Genomic DNA, 23,137 nt, shown 5'->3' on the forward strand with positions numbered 1-23,137 from the left:
CGCCGTCATTCGTTCCCATGAATATAGGAGTAACTTACAGGAAACCTCTGAAATTATTCCAGATATATGGTTCTAAGGATGGTCTTGTTCAGTGTTTAATATTCTATATGTATATTTCTGTACTTATATATTTATATAAACCTTAAAGTGGTGTTCCGCCCCTCCCCTCCAAAAATGTAAAGTCAGCAGCTACATATACTGTAGCTGTATGTACATAGCTGCTGACTTTTAATATTAGAACACTTACCTGACCTGGAGTCCAGCGATGTCGGCTGTTGGATGCTGCCGCCGCCATTGCCTATAAGGTAATCCGGCAGTGAAGCCTTGCGGCTTCGGGGCTGGGTCCCTACTGCGCATGCGCGAAGCGTGCTGCCTTTTCTTACTGGCCTAGAAGCGGAGGGAGGAGGAGAGGGCTGAACTTCTGCGGCGAGGTCCGACGGAAGTGGGGACAGGGTACCTGTTAAAACAGGTATCCGCTCCCCCCCGAAAGGTGCCAAATGTGGCACCGGAGGGGGGGGGGGGGAGACATATAAAATGCTGACTGTCGTCAGGAGACTGAGAGGTGGAAGGTGCAGGAGGGCGGTGGTGTGGATGTCATTCCTGGCTGATGGAAGAGCTGGCGGTGCTGAACCCTGGAGGAAAGCCGTGAGCTGTTTCTTTTATATGGTGATGATTACCCTGGCTTTCCTTGGAGACATTCGGGTCGGACTTTTTACCAGTTTCCTATTTGAGATCTGATATCTCTACAGGCGATTTGATTATCCCATTGGGTAAGAGGATAATCTTACTGGTGAAGGCTGGCACCGTATTCATTTGACACCATTGATTGGTTTTCTGCATTTTGGCTTTTATATATATTTTTCTGGTAAGAGGCGAGTTCAACTGGTGGAAGTCTTTTACACAGAAGATATTTTTTCATTTATGATCACTTCTATGCACGCACTTTGGCGTTCAATCTTCCTTCGCTTGGTAAGAGGCGACTCCAGCTGGTGATGGATAGCACTTATTCTTTATGCACTAGTTTTCATTTATTTTGGTAAGGGCAGAGATGTATAGTAACGAAGTAGAACTACTTAAGTACTGTACTTAAGTACCGAAATGCGGTATCTGTACTTTCCTAGAGTAGAATTTTTTTCTCCTACTTCTACTTGTACTTCACTACATTTTTTCGATGATTTCGATACTTCTACTCAAGTATTTTTTTTTTGTGCTGCATAGTTACTCGTTACTTTTAAAAAAATTACCACTGCCAGAACAGTAGATGGCAGGTTACATAAAGCTCAAAAAAATGTGTATAATGTCATTTGTAAATCAGCGCATACAAAAATAAAGGCTGTGTATAATAAAAGCTGCTATACCAAATCTTTCCAATAAAAAGAAAATATGAAACAAACAAATAAATTGTGCTACAGCGCTTAAAGTGCATCAATAAACTACTAACAAACACAACTTGGCTGTGCGAATAAAGTGCCTGTGCAATCGATATAATATCATTGTTGCCCCCAGTGCCCTGCCCACACTCCACACAGTATCAAAAATAAAGTGACATGAATGTGCTAAAGCCTAAATGCAGTGAAAATAATTATTCCCACAATGTAACAGTAAATTCAATTCATATAAAATATGACAATAAATCACAATAAAATAAGTTATGAAATAAGTTAGGTCAGGTGCGTGCAACAAGTTGAAGTGTGTAGACCTATCTATAACGAAAAGTCCATAAATTAATTCCAGTGTGCAAATCTAAAGTGTCACTTCACTTGTCAGATGCTTCCACCTCCTTCAGTGCTCGAGTGACCGACCAACACACTTAATGGTGGTGGCACTGGTGGATAGCGTCTGGGTGGCACTGTGGCACTGACTGCACTGGTTCAAAAAGCCATATATATTTAATTATTTCAATTCTCAATCTCATAGGTCCTCTCCTCATAAGATATTTATAACTTAAGATTAGGTGATGAACTTCTTGGCGGCCCTGGCAGGATGACAGGGACACCCGCCACTTCTGGAGCCGAGCCGCTGTGATTCCCCAACATGTGACAAAGTGACAGCCAGGAGATCTAGTGGCTAGTAGTGCTCAACAATACCGCTTTTATATATAAAAATGAAATAAAATATACTGACTCACAATTTAGTAGTAGGTAGCGTGTAGCAGTAGGCAGCACAACTCAATTCAATCAATTCCACAGCCTCGCTCGCGCCGCGGCCCGCGGAATCACTGTCATGATCATCAAGTTAAGACCGCACTGGAGGACCCATGCTGCCGTCTTCCCGCTCGAGGTCTCCGCCTCTAAACGTGTTGTGTGTCACTCAGACTCCACCCCTTAGGGCCCTTACTGAGAGGAGTTGTGACACGGGCGACGGGACTCGGAGCATTTTCTTCGTTATCTCATCTTCTTCTCTATGAGGTGAGTGAGGTGGACCGTGGAGAGGGCCTAATCCTTGCCATGGCAAATTTGCCATTTGAGAATCAAATAATCAATATAAAATATTAATATATTATATACACACGTGTCATGGGTGGCTTTTTTGAACCAAGAAGAGTGAGACTGACGGCTATGATGATTATCCGACCATCCATGGTCCATGGACCATAAGTGTTGTGTTGTGGTGGTGCCTGTGCTTCCTGCGGCCTGCCTCTGCCTGTGCGGCTGTGCCTGCACTGCAGTGGCCACTGGCAGTGGCAATTGACTTGAGCAAAGCAAATGAGCACTACTAGTGTGAAGGACAGGTAGTGGAAGCATGTTCTGACAAGTTCTTATAATGAAAATAATATAGACAGCTTTTTGAACCAGTGCAGTGCCAGTGCTACTAAGGTGAGAGGCAGAGAGAGAGGCTATCCAGTCCACCACTTTACTTGAGCAGATCACAGAAGAAAGGTGGAAGCATCTGACAGCAAGTGACAAGCACTTCTTAGATTGCACACTGGAATTCAGTTATGGACTTTTCGTTATAAAGTTTAGTTTACACACTTAAACTTGCACCTAACTTATTCACAATCACAACGTATTTTATTGTGGTATTGTCATATATATTTTATATGAATTAAATTTACATTGTGGGAATAATTTGCACTGCATTTAGCACAGACATGTCACTTTATTTTTGATACTGTGGGCGATGATTTTGAATACAAGAAGAATATATATAATTGCAGGCACTTTATTAGCATTTTTAACACAGCCATTTTGTTAGTAGTTTTTGATGCATTTTTCACTTTAAGCGTTGTAGGTTTGATGAAGCTGGCCTGGCACATCATCATCAACTGAGCAAATCAAATCAAACCGCGATTAAGAAGACTGCGCATGCTCCTGTTCTGCCTTTTGATCAGCTGAAAAGCTGGACGAACCAAAAACACCACCTTCCACCCCTGGCCCTTCAACTTCAAGTGATCTGCCTGGCTGTGAGAGTGAGGAAGCTCAGGAAGGAGACCACCCCTGGCTTTAAAAGGTGGATGCTTTAAAAGGGGAAGGGAGGGACATACTTTATCTGTTTTTTGTTTACAAAAAGTTACAGCCTAAGGAATTGTGATTGTCCTTTAGGTTAATCATTTGAATAAATCATTTGAAATAATAAAAAACAATATGATGTTCAAACTTTTGACTTCTTTCTTTAATAACTACATAACACAGTACTTGTACTTCTACTTTCAGTACTTGAGTAGAATTTTTTTTTCAAAACTACTGGTACTTTTTACTTTTAGTACTTAAGTAGCAAATTTTTTGAAAAAACTACTTGCAATACTTAAGTAAAAAAAATGTTGAATACTTTAGTACTTCTACTTAAGTAACTTTTTCTGCGAGCACTTCCACTTCTACTCAAGTCACTTTTTGATCGAGCACTTGTACTTTTACTCAAGTAGAAATTTTGAATACTTTATACAAGTCTGGGTAAGGGGTACCTATAGGTGTCCCATTACTAGCTATTGTTTGCTTTTGAGCATTCACTTGGTGGTGTTTATCTACACAACCTCATGTTTTACATCACTCACTATGGTGTTTCAAGTCACTTAACTACCTCCCATCCGGGCTGTAGCCGAAGTACGGCTGCAGCGCGGACTCACATTTTCGGGAGGCCGTCTTTAAACGGCCTCCCAGACACAGGCTCCCAGCACGCTCCCGCGAGCGCGCATCAGGGAAAATCTGTGTCGGCTGTGATTGGCCATTCACCATGTGATCAGACCGTCCAATGAGAGATGATCTCATATGTAAACATATGAGATCATCTCTCATCGCCAGCGCTCCTTCCTCACACAGAGCCTGCAGTGTGAGGAAGGAGAGAGCCAATCAGCCGTCGGGGACAAAGAAAAATGTAATCAGGGCACTGATCACCAGTGCCCTGATTACAACAAAGGTACACTAACTGCCCACCATCAATGCCCACAGTGTCCCCCATCAGTGCCCACAATCAGTGCCCATAGTGCTGCCAGTCAGTGCCCATCAGTGCCTGCTCCTCTAGGCACTGATGAGCACTGACTGGCAGCACTATGGGCACTGATGGTGCTGCCCATCAGTGCTCATCAGTGCCACCCATCAGTGCTCATCAGTGCCACCCGTCAGTGTCAATCAGTGCCACCCGCCAGTGCCCATCAGTGCCCATCAGTGCCGCCCGTCAGTGCCCATCAGTGCTGCCCGTCAGTGCCGCCTCTCAGTGCCCAGCAGTGCCACCTCTCAGTGCCCAGCAGTGCCGCCTATCAGTGCTCATCAGTGCCGCCTATCAGTGCCGCCTATCAGTGCTCATCAGTGCGGCATATTAGTACCTTCTCATCAGTGCCACCTCATCAGTGCCCATAAGTGCCACCTCATCAGTGCCCATAAGTGCCACCTCATCAGTGCCCATCAGTGCAGCCTATCAGTGCCCATCAGTGCCGCCTCATCAGCGCACATCAGTGAAGGAGAAAAATGTATTTATTTTCAAAATTTACTCGCAGAAAATAAGAAAAAGTTTTTTTTTTTCAAAATTTTCTGTCGTTTTTCTTTTTTTTTTTGTAAAAAATAAAAAACCCAGAGATGATTAAATACCACCAAAAGAAAGCTCTATTTGTGTGAAAAAAATGATAAAAATTTCATATGGGTACAGTGTAGCATGACCGCGCAATTGTCATTCAATGTGTGAGAGCGCTGAAAGCTAAAAATTGGTCTGGATGGAAAGGGGGTTTAAGTGCACAGAAGGCAAGTGGTTAATATCATTTGTGTTGGGTTTTACGCTATTGCGTTTTTTATTCATTTCATGATTCAACAACCACTGAATCAACACGAGGTTATTGGTTCCAGTCTGCTATCAAGGGGACAAGATATTATAGAGAACCTGCCTAATTATTTACCATTTCTGGTAAGCACATACCCATAGGGAGCCTGATCAGAATATTGTGATCCTTCTACATATGGACTTTTATGGACTTTATTTTCCATCATTATCAAAATAGCACGACTTGTTATATAGATTTCTTTTAGGGTGTGGTCACACTTGAAGTTGCTGCTTTATGCAACTCCCATTAGCGCGGTTATTACTCAGTATTTTATATAAAATGCTATGTTAGTTTTTGCCAACAAAATACTGTCATCACTTTTTTAATATCCTTTTTATGCATCTTAGTGCTGCTGATCTCCTCCATGCTCTTTAACTACTTCTAGACCAGAAGATTTCCCCCCTTAATGACCAGGCCATTTTTATTTATTTTTACTAGTAATAGCAGCGATCAGCAATTTTTAGTGGGATTGCAACATTGCGGCGGACAGATCGGACCCCTAACTGACATGTTTTACACTATTGGGGGGACCAGTGACATTACTACAGTAATCAGTGCTAAAAATATGCACTGTTACTGTAATATTGACACTGGCAGGGAAGGGGTTAACCCAGGGGCGATCATAGGGTTAAGTGTGAGCCTAGAGGGTGTTTTCTAACCCGGGGGGGGGGGGCTTAAAATACTGTATATAAACACAGAGCTCCTGTGTTCCTAAATAGCAGGAACACAGGGGTTCTGTGTTGATAGCAGAGAGAACAACGATCTGCTGTGTTTACAATAGCAGACCGCAGTTCTTTTTTCACGGGCAGCGATCGCGGCTACCGGCCCCACGCCTTGGCCCCTTTTCCTCCGGTGGCGCGCGCACGCCCTCTGGATCACTTACGTGGACTGCCGTATAGGTACAGTGATTCATGAGAACCTGCCACTGTAAAACTGCCGCAGCTGGTCGATGTGGTTAAAGCAATGTCCTGTCTACATACACTTATTCCATACATCATTATTCTGCGATGACTTCCTAATAATAACAACAGTAGACTATAAGGTTAATTTACTAAGGGCAAAGAAACTGTGCACTTTGCATTCAATCATGTGCAAGCACAAATGCAGTTTTTTTTTTTATTTTCCTTGCACGTGTTTGGGTATTCTTTGCAAAGTGAAGCTTTGCAAGCTTTGCAAAGTAAGCTCTGGAGAAACTACGCTTGCAGAGTGCAACTACACGTTGCAAATACACAGTCTATTTGCCTTTAGTAAATCAACCCCTATGCCTGCACAATTTGCACCAGGATAATCGCTTGCGGTCTCCACTAGGGGAGTATGTGGCAGGCTGACAATGCAGGAGGTGCCCTGAGCAAACACCTTCATGGTTGGACTTCATGGCGGGATCACCAGGTATTAATTTAGTAAAAGCTGCAGATTTAAAAAGAATGTGTGTTGTGACAACATGCAGTAAAACCTGCTTTAACCGCTTTACGACCACCCGCCACAGTTATACTGCGGCAGGCAGCCGCTCCTGCGCGAACAGGAGGCTAGGGGGCGAGCGCGCCACCGCCGGTGTGCTCCCGCCGGTGTGCTCCCACCTCCGCTCATCAGCAGGGAAGCTGATGCAGCGGGCAGGCGGCTCCGATTGCCGCCTGACACCCGCGATCGTTCCCCGCCGAGAGAGAAGGACGGTCAGCTGTTGTAAACACGACCGTTCTTACTGTCTGGAATGATCATAGAGCTCACAAGCCACGCTCCCCCCACAGTTAGAATCACTCCCCTAGGCTCACATTTAACCTCTTGATCACCCGAAATGTTAACCCCTTCACCTGCCAGTGTCATTATTACAGTAACAAAAAAGAGAAGGGTTGGGACTTGATGAGAGACATAGCAGTGACAAGGCTTGCACGGTTGAAAAATCACATTTAATAATGCAAAAAAGTACAGACATAGTATACATGGTAAAACATAATGTATAGTATCCATAGGACTGGAATGGTAAAAAAGATTGATTCCCAAGACAGCTTCAAACAAACCAACATGACAATGGACAATCATACTGAGTTTTAGGGTAGTAATAGGGTTCAGTCATATCATCCATAAACTGACGCGTTTCGTGGACTAAGTATGCCACTTCTTCAAGAGTAGATGTATGATCCATATCCATAGCAAAAAATGCGTATAAGAACATTGCATGAAATGATGGTTGACGGAAGCTGAAAGGGGAAGGAAGAGGGAGAAATGTCCCCACAGTTCCAAAAACTTACATGATAACCCTGGCGCAGACTGGTAATGGAGGTGGAGGCATGAACCCAGGTGCCTCCCATGGGAGCTGAGGGCGCATGAGGTCAGCGGCATAGGCAAGAAACGCCACACACAAGAACAAATAAGTTGAGGAAGTTGCCATGATGTTGGTGGTAATATATATCTATATCAAATAAGTAGCAATAAGTATTAAAGTTGTATGTATACATGTACTATATCAAATAAGTAGCAATAAGCAATAGATGTGTATGTATATATGTACTATTGTATAACTTGTATACTGTAGATAGAAAATAAGGAAATTGAATGGAAGGAATAGCAATGAAATGGTAGATGGCATATATCTATATCAACTGAGTAAAAATATATATGTACTATGTGAAAGAGTATCATATAACTTGCATAGTGTGAATGAATGTGATTGAATGATATGTGGAAGTGGCTTGTAAAATAAAAGGAAAGACAAATGAAAGTGAGGTGGGAGAATTAAGCACTGAAATCGAGGTGTAGGAAATGTATGAATAATAGGGATGATTGAACTTTTGAAAAGTTCGGTTCGACCAGAACACCCGAACTTCCCGAAAGTTCGGGTCCGGATTCCAGAACCCCATTGAAATCAATGGGACCCGAACTTCGGTAATCAAAAAACACCATTTTGAAGCCCTAAAACCCATTAAAAGCCCCTAAAAAGTGCCTAGGGTTCTGGGTCATGCCCCAGGGACTATTAATCACACAAAAAAAATTTCTTAAAAATTGTCGTTTTTGACAGAGAGTCAATTATTGAAAAAATTATTGAAAAAAAAAAAAAAGAGATTTCTTTGGATTTAGTGTCTGTGGGGTCTAAAAAGTGTACCTGTGAAGTTTCAGCTCTGTAGCATGTCCAGAACCAGAAAAAAAGATAATTTGTATTAGAATTGCAGTAGAGCAGGCATAGGGCTCCGCTATTTTCACACCTGGCCGTTTTTGTTGCAGGCGTTTATTGGGCTTTTTTGTGGACGTCTTTGGAGGCAGGCATGACATCTGAACTTTTGTGTAGGAGTATATATACACACACACATATATGTATATATACACATACACACATATAGGTGTGAAAGTAGCGGAACCCTATGCCTGCGCTAATGGAATTATTTGCAGGCATAGGGCTCCGCTCCTATCGCACCTATATGTGTGTATGTGTATAAATACATATATGTGTGTGTGTGTATATATACCCCTATACAGAAGTTCAGATGTTATGCCTGCCTCCAAAGATGCCAAAAAATGCCCAAAAAAACGCCTGCAACAACACACTTGGGCGTTTTTGTTGCAGGAGTTTTATTGGGCATTTTTTAGGCGTCTTTGGAGGCAGGCATAACATCTGAACTTCTGTATAGGGGTATATATATATATACACACACATATATGTATATATACACATACACACATATAGGTGTGAAAGTAGCGGAACCCTATGCCTGCGCTAATGAAATTATTTGCAGGCATAGGGCTCCGCTCCTATCACACCTATATGTGTGTATGTGTATATATACATATATGTGTGTGTGTATATATACCCCTATACAGAAGTTCAGATGTTATGCCTGCCTCCAAAGACGCCCAAAAAATGCCCCAAAAAACGCCTGCAACAACACACCTGGGCGTTTTTGTTGCAGGCGTTTTTTTTGGGCATTTTTTGGGCGTCTTTGGAGGCAGGCATAACATCTGAACTTCTGTATAGGGGTATATATATATACACACACACATATATGTATATATACACACACACACATATAGGTGTGATAGGAGCAGAGCCCTATGCCTGCAAATAATTTCATTAGCGCAGGCATAGGGTTCTGCTACTTTCACACCTATGTATGTGTATGTGTATATATGTACATATATGTGTGTGTGTGTATATACCCCTATACAGAAGTTCAGATGTTATGCCTGCCTCCAAAGACGCCCAAAAAATGCCCAAAAAAATGCCTGCAAGAAAAACGCCCAGGTGTGTTGTTGCAGGCGTTTTTTTGGCATTTTTCGGGCGTCTTTGGAGGCAGGCATAACATCTGAACTTCTGTGTAGGGGTATATATACACACACATATATGTATATATGATCATAAACAAATTTATGCAGCGCTAGCATCTACATTAAAAATATAATATACAATTCAAAAATATTGTGTATGTAAAGTGCTATGGTGTAAAGTAAAATATTTCAATTATGCAATAAATACAATAAATACAAAAAATATAAAATACAAAATAGTAGGTGCTAATATTGAAAGTCCCTTGTGTTATATTCCAAATAAAGTGCTCAGATGAATCATAAATCAAGTGCATATAAAAACAGTCTTTGTGCAGTGATCCAGATAAGGTGCCAACGTGCCAAATAGTTAAAAGTGCTTGCAAAGGTGATTATGGTGCCCCTCTTGGTTCCCCACTCACCAAATAGCCACTGTATAAAGACCTTTAGAAAAGATTGCACAGTTGCCCAGGATCTTTATGCTCTTCTCCAATGAGACCTCCAATATTAAGGGTCCGCTTCCGCTTTCCTTTTCAATCTGCAAGTGTTGTATTTTCTGAAATTGCAAAGCAATAGAGCCATATTGCTTTGCAATTTCAGAAAATACAACACTTGCAGATTGAAAAGGAAAGCGGAAGCGGACCCTTAATATTGGAGGTCTCATTGGAGAAGAGCATAAAGATCCTGGGCAACTGTGCAATCTTTTCTAAAGGTCTTTATACAGTGGCTATTTGGTGAGTGGGGAACCAAGAGGGGCACCATAATCACCTTTGCAAGCACTTTTAACTATTTGGCACGTTGGCACCTTATCTGGATCACTGCACAAAGACTGTTTTTATATGCACTTGATTTATGATTCATCTGAGCACTTTATTTGGAATATAACACAAGGGACTTTCAATATTAGCACCTACTATTTTGTATTTTATATTTTTTGTATTTATTGTATTTATTGCATAATTGAAATATTTTATTTTACAACATAGCACTTTACATACACAATATTTTTGAATTGTATATTATATTTTTAATGTAGATGCTAGCGCTGCATAAATTTGTTTATGATCAGTTCTCCTAAGATTTTCTTAGTGTTTGCAGCAGCTGCACGTATTTATCACATTTTTTTTCACTTGTATTGAGTTTACACATTGTGTAGCGCGGGTTTAATTTTGTTTTCACATATATGTATATATACACATACACACATATAGGTGTAATAGGAGCGGAGCCCTATGCCTTCAAATAATTTCATTAGCGCAGGCATAGGGCTCCGCTACTTTCACACCTATATGTTTGTATGTGTATATATACATGTATGTGTGTGTGTATATATACCCCTACACAGAAGTTCAGATGTCATGCCTGCCTCCAAAGACGTCCACAAAAAAGCCCAATAAACGCCTCAAACAAAAACGGCCAGGTGTAAAAGTAGCGGAGCCACTACCCTGCTCTACTGCAATTCTAATACAAACAATCTTTTTTCTATGGCGGTCACCCTGACATGGAAGAGTTTGGTCACCCTGCCATAGCAGTCAGAGTCAGTTCACCCTACACTACACTACGGTCCCCCTGACACTTAACACTTTCGACAGAAACTAGATTATTGAATCTAACTATAGTGGAAAATAGTACCCTAACTACACTAGATATCCCTTTCCTCACACTAATAATTGCTAAATGGCACTTTTGAAGCAGGAGTAACAGAACTGCTTCCACTCTCTTCCACAGCCCCTGTATTACAGTGCTAGATATTTGGCAGGGCTATGTTATATACTGGGGGGCGTATTCACTACTGATTGGCCTCTGGACCCCCTCGTCACTCCAATCACATTCCTAGCATCCTCCTGCCCCCTCAATTGGCTTTTACTGATGGTTCTGGTCCAATCACGGGCTTTTAAAGCCTAGTTCTTGTCCCATGCATTTTGGTCGGTTCTGGTTGCCGAATTCCGAACTTTTTCCGCAAACGTTCGGAATTCGGCCAAATTTCGAACAGTCAATGTTCGGGTCGAACGGATGGTCGACCCGAACCGTTCAATCATCCCTAATGAATAAGTGAAGTGAAGTCATGGGAAACCAATGAAAATAGATGCCCAAGTGAGAAAAGGAAGGAAAAGGAAGAAGTGAAATTGTACAGTATGCACCCATTGAGGCACTGTGCCCAAGGAAAAAACAGATGGAGTGGATCTGGTGAAAAAGAATGTGCAAGATCCGGAGAGAATGATAAAGATAGAAGGGAGATATAAAAAGGTAGGTACCTAGTAGGAAATAGTAGGAGGTGTGCAAGGTCTCCGCCAAGAGCAGTCGATCCTATAGCGTCCAGCGTCACATACAGTGCATCTGTGGGAGAAACCGCGGGAACGGCCGGAGAAGCCAAACCGTCTGGCAGGCTCCCTCTTGAGCACTGGAGATGGAGATCAGCTGTCAACGTGTAGGCGTCAAATGACGCCACACGTCGGCGCAGGACGTGATGCCGATGTGTGGTGGCACCGCCCACCCGATTATTACAGTAACAGGGCATATTTTTAGCACTGATTACTGTAGTAATGTCACTGGTAACCCCAAAAGTGTCAAAAATGTCAGTCAGGGGTCCGATCTGTCCTCCGCAATGTCGCAGTCCCGCAAAAAATCACAGATTGCTGCCATTACTAGTAAAAAAAAACAATAAAAATTACATAAATCTTTCCTGTAGTTAGTAAACGCAATAATTTTTGCGCAAACCAATCAAACCAATATTTTTTACCAAAAATATGTAGCAGAAAAGAAATTGGCCTAAAAAGTTGAAAAATGTTTTAATTTTTTTTTGGGGGGAGGGGGAATGTTATGTAGCAGAATGTGAAAAATATTGTTTTTTTTGCTTTTTTTTCAGAATTGTCGCTCTTTTTTTGTTTATAGCGCAAAAAATAAAAATCGCAGAGGTGATCAAATACCACCAAAAGAAAGCTCTATTTGTGGGGAAAAAAAGGACATGAATTTTATTTGGGTACAGCGTCGTACGACCGTGCAATTGTCCATTAAAATAACGCAGTGCCGAATCGCAAAATATGGCCTGGTCATTAAGGGGGCAAATCCTTCCGGTCCAGAAGTGGTTAATCTGCACATTTCACTGTACAATGCATTTCTAATGCATGATTGCCCGGTGCAGTGTACAACACACTTTGTAACCATACCCTAAAGAATATGCATTGCAGGACACCACAATGCAAGAGTGGGAACATTTTTGTGCTGTGGTGCCCTTTTTAAAATGAATGGGCTGCTTTTATGCAATGTAAAATACCTCCCTACATATGTAAAGGGGCCCTAAAAATGCCTTTGAAGCAACTAAACATGTTGAATCTTACAGCTTAATTGTTAATTCGCTAATCAGGCTAAATTATTATGCCCAGGTGCAATTCACCAAGGGCTTGGCAAATCTTATTCGCGTTGACGTCCATAAGGGTTTAATCTTGTTAAATTCTGATCATTTTAAGGGCTAATAGACAAACTACTGTCAAAAAAGGCTTAGAAACTGGGCACTGCCATGAAAGACATCCACCACTGAAAAAAAAAGAAAAAAAAGCCATACTTCATGGGAAGTGTTTTTTCATGCTTGGGGAGCCTTATCAACATTAGATAATAAGCAGTTCAACCTAAAAAAAAAATAAAGCCCTATCAAAAAAACATAAAACCCTAAAAAAGCCTATTTTATTTGAAAGCCTTGCAGCCTTGCAACAAAAGAAGTTTGCCATTGATGGGATGGATGTGCCCCTCCTATTGGCCAATCTAAGCCTTCTGGTCATAGTTCAAAGGTCATGCAGTGCATTTTGGTGAAAAAAAAAAAAATGAAGTGAAATTGCACATTTATATGGTAAGACCACAAATCTCCAATCCAAAAGTCTCTCCCCAAATCCATGGTAGCAGTGAACCCCATCTGATCCTCATCCCTAATTATTATTGTTAATATTAGAAATAATAATTATAATTTTTTACATGAAATGCAAACCAGAAGAATACCTTAGTACCTGAAACAAATGTATAGATAAAGATTAAAAGTAAGGTGTGCATACACATGTAAATGTTGCGTTGACGCTTAGTAGGTCTGTACTTTTAGTTAAGTTTAGGACCAAATTTCATGAATTCAGTATTCCAAAATGAAACGGAATTTCAGTGTCATAAGGCAGTGCCGCCAGGAACTTCCCAAACCTGTCTGCACCATTTAGCATATTTGCTGTTCTTTACTTTACTTTACTTTACTTCTTTACACTTTTTGGGGCCTTGTTCATGTTCCCATTGACTGGTTTGGAAGTTCAGAGTTTCAAGGTTTGTAAATTGTTAAAAAGTTTGGCTGAATCACAGCTGATTGGATGTTTGAGACATTTGCCCATTTCTGATCCTAACAGAGAGGTTTGCCTACGTGTTCCAGTGTCAGAAACCCAGCCCTGACCTTGGTATAATAATCCATTCAAGAGACACTGTCAAAATCCCATTGTATCCTCCTACAATGGATATATAAGGCTCAAATTAAAAGTAAGTAGACCTTCTACCATTTTATAGTAAATCAATTGTACTTTTGGACAACTGTAATGCTCCCTGGTAATAGCATTAGCAGTACACTGATTAATTGATCAGTGCACTAATATGTGGGTGCTACTTGAAAATGGAATATAAATAATTCCACTTAATGTTTACAATTGAATTTATGAATGTGAAGGCAGAGCATAAAAGATGAGTCAAGTTCACAAAGCCATAGCAAGCCGTTAAGATTTAAGTTTACTCTGGCCAGATTGGTAAAAAAATGATTTTTGATTTATGGATTCCTGCCCTTTGTATGGCATCTCTGCTCAGTGCTTTCTTTCATTAGATAAGACCAACAGACATTATTTGGAAAGTGCCGTGTAAAAAAACTTGAGACAATGCGGCAAAAGACAATGCAGTAGAATGCATTCATTGTCAATTTAAAGAACATCTCTCTGCCAAATGTCTGTACTGTATCGATGTTATTCCCAATGGTTGTGTGCAGCGTGATTTCGGAGGTAAAGGTGAAGGGGAACATCTGCTAACAGCAAATTAAGAAAGCACGTGAGTGTGACAGTGTACAATGAGACGTGTTCCCCAGTAATTACAAATATTATTTCAATATGGGTTATTTGATAATAAAACTACAAGCTAAGCTATAAAATTAGAAAGTGGTTTTCAATAAACAATATGCCACAAAAAGTGGTAGAGCAAGTCCACTCAAATCAAATTTGTACAGTTTGGGTGTAAGGCATGATCCGATCCTGAGTCTTCATCACTTTCTGGGATCCTGGTAGGGAGGTTTTCCTTACCCCAGAAGGGCTGTGATGGGTTTAACTTGATTTATGAGACAAACTACTAATTACAATTGTCTGAGTTCTTCATCTGTTGCTATAAAAAAAAACAACTAAGGGTCACGCAGGACAGAAATACTGGGTCATGAGACCTCTTCTGGGTTCTTGGTAAAATGATATAGAGACACTCAAATCAGTGATTAAAGAATGACTGAATATTCACAGGTGCTAAATGCAGAAAAAGAGTAACTAGCACTTGGGAACAACCTGTACATGCTCCCTAGGGCAACCTTTCTCAACACTTTTACCCAAAAGGAACCCTTGCAATAATTTTCAAGCATCAGGAAACTCCTGCCGTCGATGGCCATTGAGAAAATGCCCCTCACATTAGTGGTGGTCAGTGGGAAGAATGCTCCACCTTACCTTACAGGTGGCCATACAGTCATGCTGCTGGCACTGTCAAGTGGTGTTGGCACCATCACATGGGAGTTAGCCACAGCTCAAGGAACCCCTAGCCATCTTAAGAGGAACCATTGAGTTCCGCAGAACCCGGGTTGAGGATGGCGGCCCCAGGGTAGGTTAGGAAGGGAAAAGGGGGTTTTCTGGAGGTAGCATTGTAAAGCAATGGCCAGTCTAGTCTCATAGAATGTATGCAGTGTTTGGGTCAACACAAAGGAACACTGACTATCAAATTATATTATACACTGAGTTAGAGGGTGAGGCATGTCTCTCAAATGCATGGATTTGGTGGTGCTTGCCAGGGGTCAGAAGCATTATTCAAAATGTTAAAGCTCCTGTAGCCTAGGCCAAGAAAGCTCAAACAAACCTGTCCCCAGTGTAAAACAATGAAGATCTGCTACCTGCCCCCACTATACCAAATCAAAGAAGTCTTTTTTATTAGCAAAGAACTCTTTGAGGATCTAAAAAAAAGAATTGGTCCTCTACATAAAGATGGCCTAGGCTATAAGAAGATTGCCAAGATCCTAAAACTGAGCTGCAGCACGGTGGCCAAGACCATACAGAGGTTTAACAGGACAGGTTCCACTCAGAACAGGCCTTGCCATGGGCAACCAAAAAATTTGAGTGCACATGCTCAGCTTCATATCCAGAGGTTGTCTTTGGGAAATAGACATATGAGTGCTGCCAGCAATACTGCAGAGGTTAAAGAGGTTAAAGAGGTGGGGGGTCAGCCTGTCAGTGCTCAGATAATACGCAGCACACTGCATCAAAATAGTCTTCATGGCTGTCGTCTTAGAAGAAAGTCTCTTCTAAAGATGATGCACAAGAAAGCCCACAAACAATTTGCTAAAGACAAGCAGACTAGGGACATGGATTACTGGAACCCTGTCCTGTGGTCTGATGAGACCAAGATAAACTTATTTGGTTCAGATGGTGTCAAGTGTGTGTGTCAGCAACCAGGTGAGGAATACAAAGACAAGTTTGTCTTGTGTACAGTCAACCATGGTGGTGGAGTGTCATGGTCTGGGGCTGCATGAGTGCTGCTGGCAGTGGGGACCTACAGTTCATTGAGGGAACCATAAAATACAACATGTACTGTCATATACTGAAGCAGAGCATGATCCTCTCCCTTTGGAGACTGGGCCGCAGGGCAGTATTCCAACATGATAACGACCCCAAACACACCTCCAAGACGACCACTGCCTTGCTAAAGAAGCTGAGGGTAAAGTTGATGGACTGGCCGACCATGTCTCCAGACCTAAACCCTATTGAGCATCTGTGGGGCATCCTCAAACAGAACGTGGAGGAGTGCAAGGTCTCTTACAGCCACAAGCTCCGTGATGTCATCATGGAGGAGTAGAAGAGGACGCCAGGGGCAACCTGTGAAGCTCTGGGGAACTCCATGCCCAAGAGGGTTAAGGCAGAGCTGGAAAAAAATGGGGGCCACACAAAATATTGACACTTTGGGCCCAATTTGGACATTTTTACTTAGTGGTGTACTCACTTTTGTTGCCAGCAGTTTAGACATTATTGGCTGTGTTGAGTTATTTAGAGAGGAAAGCTAATTTACACTGTTATACAAGCTGTACACTCAGTACTTTACATTGTAGTAAAGTGTCATTTCTTCAGTGTTGTCACATGAAAAGATATAATAAAATATTTACAAAACAGTTTTGTGAGATACTGTATATATGCATACTGCATACACAGTGCTTAGATGGTGCATTTTTGGTTCAATAGACTTCAATTGAGAAGCTGTAGAAGAGCATGTAGTGTGGTTTTGCCCTAATGTTGCCACAATTTGAGTTTTTTAATCCACCCAACAACAAATTGGCCACAAAAAGCATAAAAAATGCAAAACGCATAAAGAAAATGTGAAAAATTTGTAAAAAAAGCATGTGCAAAATCGCAAAATACACCGCAAAAAGCACTGCAGAAATGGATCAAAAGCAAACTGCAGAGGGGTGAACCGAGCCTAAATCCTGAAGCTTGGGAATGGTTCTCTAGATATAACAACATATTAGCTCATGCACATGGGTAGTAGGAGGTGAAGGAGTTAATGTACAGATCACATAGAATAGGAGGACGGATAGGGGGTTAATGTTCAGATGTGAAGGATAGGAGAGGTGAAGAGTTAACCTGTTTCTGCCTGCGTAACACATATGTGCTGCAGATACAAGGGTGGGCTTTACCGCCTGCAGACCGAACATATGTGTCATTGGACTGCCAATGTTTCTATGTTGGGAGCGCGCTTGCTGCAAGCTCTTAGCACTGAGACTGAGCTGTGAAAGACAGCTCTAAGGTTCCTACTAAAGATCGGTAACTGGCAGGACTGGCTTCCAATCAAATGACCACCATGATGGCCAATCAAAGTGGTCACATGATCATTTATCCTTCCCATCGCAATCAATCCTCCGCCACCTTAAATCTACTGGTGTTTGTACCCTGGAACAATTTTTCATTCATTAGTTCCTTCTTTTCCTTTTTTTTTTTTTAAGGATAAGGTGGGTTCTCCGATGTAAACAGTACACTATTTACATATGTGGTAGCTGTAAATGACCTATACTGCAATCACATGGTACAGAGCTGCTCAGATAGGCTATGTACACTGTGTTTGTGAACTGATCAGTCCAAAGACAGCTGTACACAGTCACTGACAGGCACACTAGCTTTGTGAGGGCATTCCAGAAATGGACGTCCACTTTATTACCATTTTTATTAGCAGACCAAACCTCGCAAGATGATGATGCACTGCAGAAGAGCGTCTTCTTGCAAGATTGGGCTACTGAGCATTCTCCTAGATCTTGCCGCAAGGATGGTGATGTTACTCTCGTCTGGGGTGTTCGATCCCAATGAGCTAGGGTCTTTAATTCCTTTTTCCCTACAGGTTTTTTTTCATTTATAGCAGCATTTTAGCATGGGAGACAATTGGCAAAAAAATAAGTAGACTTTGCATTTGTAGTTCAAGATCCACTTTAATTATATAAAAATATATTTTCTATGTGCTCTAATTATGTCCTTTGCACAGTAAAACATATTTTTTCTCCCTTGCATCTGCTGTAGGCATGCTCATGAGTTTTCCAAAGCAATCTGTATGTCAGATTATTATCCATCATCATAATTCAAAAGTTTCAGAATAATTGAATTTCTATACAGTTTAGTTTTGTCTCATTTGTATCTGTCCCCTGCAGCATGGTTATAAAAATCACACAGTTCAATGTGCACGAACATGCAAGTGGAAAATTAAAGCGGGCACTGAACATCTTGGCTTGTTAGAGAGGTAGGCAATGACAGATTTATTAGATGATCCGCAGCAATTGGTGCAGCATCCATCTGGGGTCTAGCCATTATGTTTGTTTTCTGTCTCATCCTATGTATTGATGTTTTTCAGATAAAAGATAAAATAAGAACCTTTTTGATGCTGGATGTTTTTGAGTATATGCATAAATCTATGAAATGGCAATTAGTCCTTAAAGGACAGGGAAGAAGGCTTTGACTCTCGAGCAAGGAGGTCAGGACCAACTTTTTTTTAAAGGGAACCTGTCAACTTAAGGGAGCTGTCATTGTTGTGCAAAACTCCATCACTGCTCAAAGTGGTTGCAAAGACAGATAGATAGATAGATAGATAGATAGATAGATAGATAGATAGATAGATAGATAGATAGATAGATAGATAGATAGATAGATAGATAGATAGATAGATAGATAGATAGATAGATAGATAGATAGATAGATAGATAGATAGATAGATAGATAGATAGATAGATAGATAGATAGATAGATAGATAGATAGATAGATAGATAGATAGATACTAAAGGCAGGCGTCCCAATACATTTGACAATATAGTGTATGTCTGCCTCAGAGCTTGATTGGCTCAGAATACTGACTTTCCTTCTCCCAATATAACTTCCACACTTCAGGGGATCTGACAGCAAGAAAAAATCAGTGACTGATGAAATTGCATTAAAAAATACATTTATTATTCCAATAAATACAGTGATGTTTTTATATTGGCAGAGTTTGCTTTAAGTGAGTACCGAACACACACAATAAAACAGTGAGCAATTACAAATAATTGCAAGTGAGAAAAAAAACAAGCACGCAGCAAGAAGATGGATTTTTCACTATGCCCTTCCAATATTATTGAGCATGCTGCAGAATTCTGAGGCTGCAGGTTGGTTTCACTCTACAAATTACATAGGAAACATTTTTCAAGGTCATTGGAAAGTCAAACGATGTTCGCTCCTCATCGCTGCTTTGATCTAGTTTTCATCCTTCAGGAGTTTGAGGACAGAATACAGTAAAAATAAACTGCTTCCAAGTCACAGAGCTGAGAGCAAATTAGGCACAAAAAAAAAAAAAATGTAGGACAGCTACGACCTGAACACAAGAAGAACTGACTCAGGAGGTTTCCGTTTTACTCATTTACTATAGAGGGTCAATAAAGTCTTGACTTTACATAAGGCTAAATCCATGCAGATATTTAAACAATACACCAAATAATGCTGTTACGTCAAGGGCCGGTGCTAGACAATTTTGCTCCCTAGGCAAGACCAGCCAATTGCACCCCCCTTCCTGCACATTATGCCCCCCCGACCCTATACCCCTTTAATGCTACACCCCCGTCCTGCACACACTGCCCTCCTTTAATGCTACACTCCCCTTCCTGCACACACTGCTCCCCTTTAATGCTACACCTCCTTCCTGCACACACTGCCTCCCTTTAACACTACACCTCTTTCCTGCGTACACTGGCCCCCTTTAACCCTACACCTCTTTCCTGCGTACACTGGCCCCCTTTAATGCTACACCCCCGTCCTGCACACACTGTCCTCCTTTAATGCTACACCCCCTTCCTGCACAGACTGCTCCCCTTTAATGCTATACTCCCCTTCCTGCACAGACTTCCCCCCTTTAACCCTACACCCCCTTTAACTCTACACCCCCTTCCTTTACACACTGCTCCCTTTAACCCTACACCCCCCCTTCCTGCACACACTGGCCCCCTTTAACCCTACACCCCCTTTAACTCTACACCCCCCTTCCTATACACACTGCTCCAAATTAACCCTACACCCTCCTTCCTATACACACTGCCCCCCTTTAACCCTACACCCCCCTTCCTGTATAACCCCCTCTCTAGTGGTGATGTCCACTGGGGATGAGGAGGTGACAGGAGAGGAATGTGGCACTGGCCATGGCTGCACCCTAGGTGGCAGGGCGCCCTAGGCGGCTGCCTAGTTCGCCTAGTGGTAGCCCTGGTTACATCAATAAAAAAATGTATTTTTTAAATCCAGTTAATATAAGTACAATAATCTATGCTGTTTAGTCTTTTGTAAGGCTCCATTCACAAACTAGGTGATTTGAATCGTGGGTGGAATCGCCGTGATTCTGCCCGCTATTGCAAATCGTGGCAAAACGCACGGTGCGTTTGTGATTCCATTACTTTCTAATGGCACCCTAATCGTGGTGCAATTTTTTCGCAATAAATTGTCGCTCAAAAAGAAGCAGAAGCTTCTGTTTTGGTGACAGTGTCGCACGTTGTGATTTTCCGCGATTGCAGTGCGATTTATCACACGACAATTAGGGCAAAGTTAAACCGCGATTGGGGTGCCATTAGGAAGTAATGGTCTTGCAAACGCACCCTGCATTTTGCCGCAATTTGGAATTGCGGGCAGAATCGCCACGATTTAAATTGCCTAGGTGTGAATGGAGCCTAACTGCCTGTACAGATTGAAAAAAGGAGGAACAGCACTAGGAGCCAATTAAGTGAGCTGTATACATACAGTATCTCACAAAAGTGAGTACACCCCTCACATTTTTGTAAATATTTTATTATATCTTTTCATGTGACAATACTGAAGAAATAACACTTTGCTACAATGTAAAGCAGTGAGTGTACAGCTTGTATAACAGTGTAAATTTGCTGTCCCCTCAAAATAACTCAACACACAGCCATTAATGTCTAAACCGCTGGCAACAAAAGTGAGTACACCCCTAAGTCAAAATGTCCAAATTTGGCCCAAAGTGTCAATATTTTGTGTGGCCACCCTTATTTTCCAGCACTGCCTTAACCCTCTTGGGCATGGAGTTCACCAGAGCCTTACTGGCTGCCACTGGAGCCCTTTTCTACTCCTGCATGACGACAACACGGAGCTGGTGGATGTTAGAGACTTTGAGCTTCTTCTGTTTGAGGATGCCCCACAAATGCTCAATGGGGTTTAGGTCTGGAGACATGCTTGGCCAGTCCATCACTTTTACCCTCAGCTTCTTTAGCAAGGCAGTGGTCGCATTGGAGGTGTGTTTGGGGTCGTTATCATGTTGGAATACTGCCCTATGGCCCAGTTTCTGAAGGGAGGGGATCATGCTCTGCTTCAGTATGTCATAGTACATGTTGGCATTTATGGTTCCCTCAATGAACTGTAGCTCCTCAGTGCCAGCAGCACTCATGCAGCCCCAGACCATGACACTCCCACCACCATGCTTGACTGTAGGCAAGAAACACTTGTCTTTGTACTCCTCACCTGGTTGCCGCCACACACGCTTGACACCATCTGGACCAAATAAGTTTATCTTGGTCTCATCAGACCACAGGACATTGTTCCAGTAATCCATGTCCTTCGTCTGCTTGTCTTCAGCAAACTGTTTGTGGACTTTCTTGTGCATCATCTTTAGAAGAGGCTTCCTTCTGGGACGACAGTCATGCAGACCAATTTGATGCAGTGTGTGGCACATGGTCTGAGCACTGACAGGCTGACCCCCTCCCCTTCAACCTCTGCAGTAATGCTGGCAGCACTCATACATCTACTTCCCAAAGACAACCTCTGGATAGGAGGCTGAGCGCGTGCACTCAACTTCCTTGGTCAACCAAGGCGAGGCCTGTTCTGAGTGAAACCTGTCCATTTAAACTGCTGTATGGTCCTTGCCACCATGCTGCAGCTCTGTTTCAGGGTCTTGGCAATCTTCTTATAGCCTAGGCCATCTTTATGTAGAGTAACAATTCTTTTTTCAGATCTTCAGAGAGTTCTTTGCCTTGAGGTGCCATGTTGAACTTCCAGTGACCAGTATGAGAGAGTGAGAGCGATAACACCAAATTTAACACACCTGCTCCCCATTCACACCTGAGACCTTGTAACACTAACGAGTCACATGACACCGGGGAGGGAAAATGGCTAATTTGGCCCAATTTGGACATTTTCACTGAGGGCTGTACTTACTTTTTTTTGCCAGCGGTTTAGACATTAATGGCTGTGTGTTGAGTTATTTTAAGAGGACAGCAAATTTACACTGTTATAAAAGCTGTACGCTCACTACTTTACATTGTAGCAAAGTGTCATTTCTTCAGTGTTGTCAAATGAAAAGATAAAATAAAATATTTACAAAAAGTTGAGGGGTGTACTCACTTTTGTTAGATACTGTATGTGCTTACAAAAACATTATCCATTCACAGAAGGGGCATATAGAGGTGACCAAACTGCATTACCTATTTAACTACTCGAAGGCTGGAATGTTAAACCCCCTCCCTGCCCAGGCTATTTTTTAGTTTTCATTGTTGTTATATTTTGAATGACAATTACTTTGTCATGCAATGTTGTATCCAAATGAATTTTCTATCATTTTTTGAGACACATAGAGCTTTCTTTTGGGGGTATTTATTCACCACTGGGTTCTTTATATCTGGTTACAAAAAAGGAGGAAAGACTGATAATTTCGAAAAAAAAAAAAAAATAAAACTTTTCCTAGTTTCTGTTATAAAATTTTGTAAATAATTGATCTTTCTTCATACATTTAGGTCAAAAATCCTCCCTCAAGATGCCACAATGCAGACATTTTATAGACATTGACCACATGGGAGGAAAATCTGGCATCAACTTGGCTGTGCTGTATAGTAG

The sequence above is a fragment of the Pelophylax lessonae genome (genome assembly GCF_965119305.1).
Source record: "Pelophylax lessonae genome assembly, chromosome: 3".
Taxonomy (NCBI): Eukaryota; Metazoa; Chordata; class Amphibia; order Anura; family Ranidae; genus Pelophylax; species Pelophylax lessonae.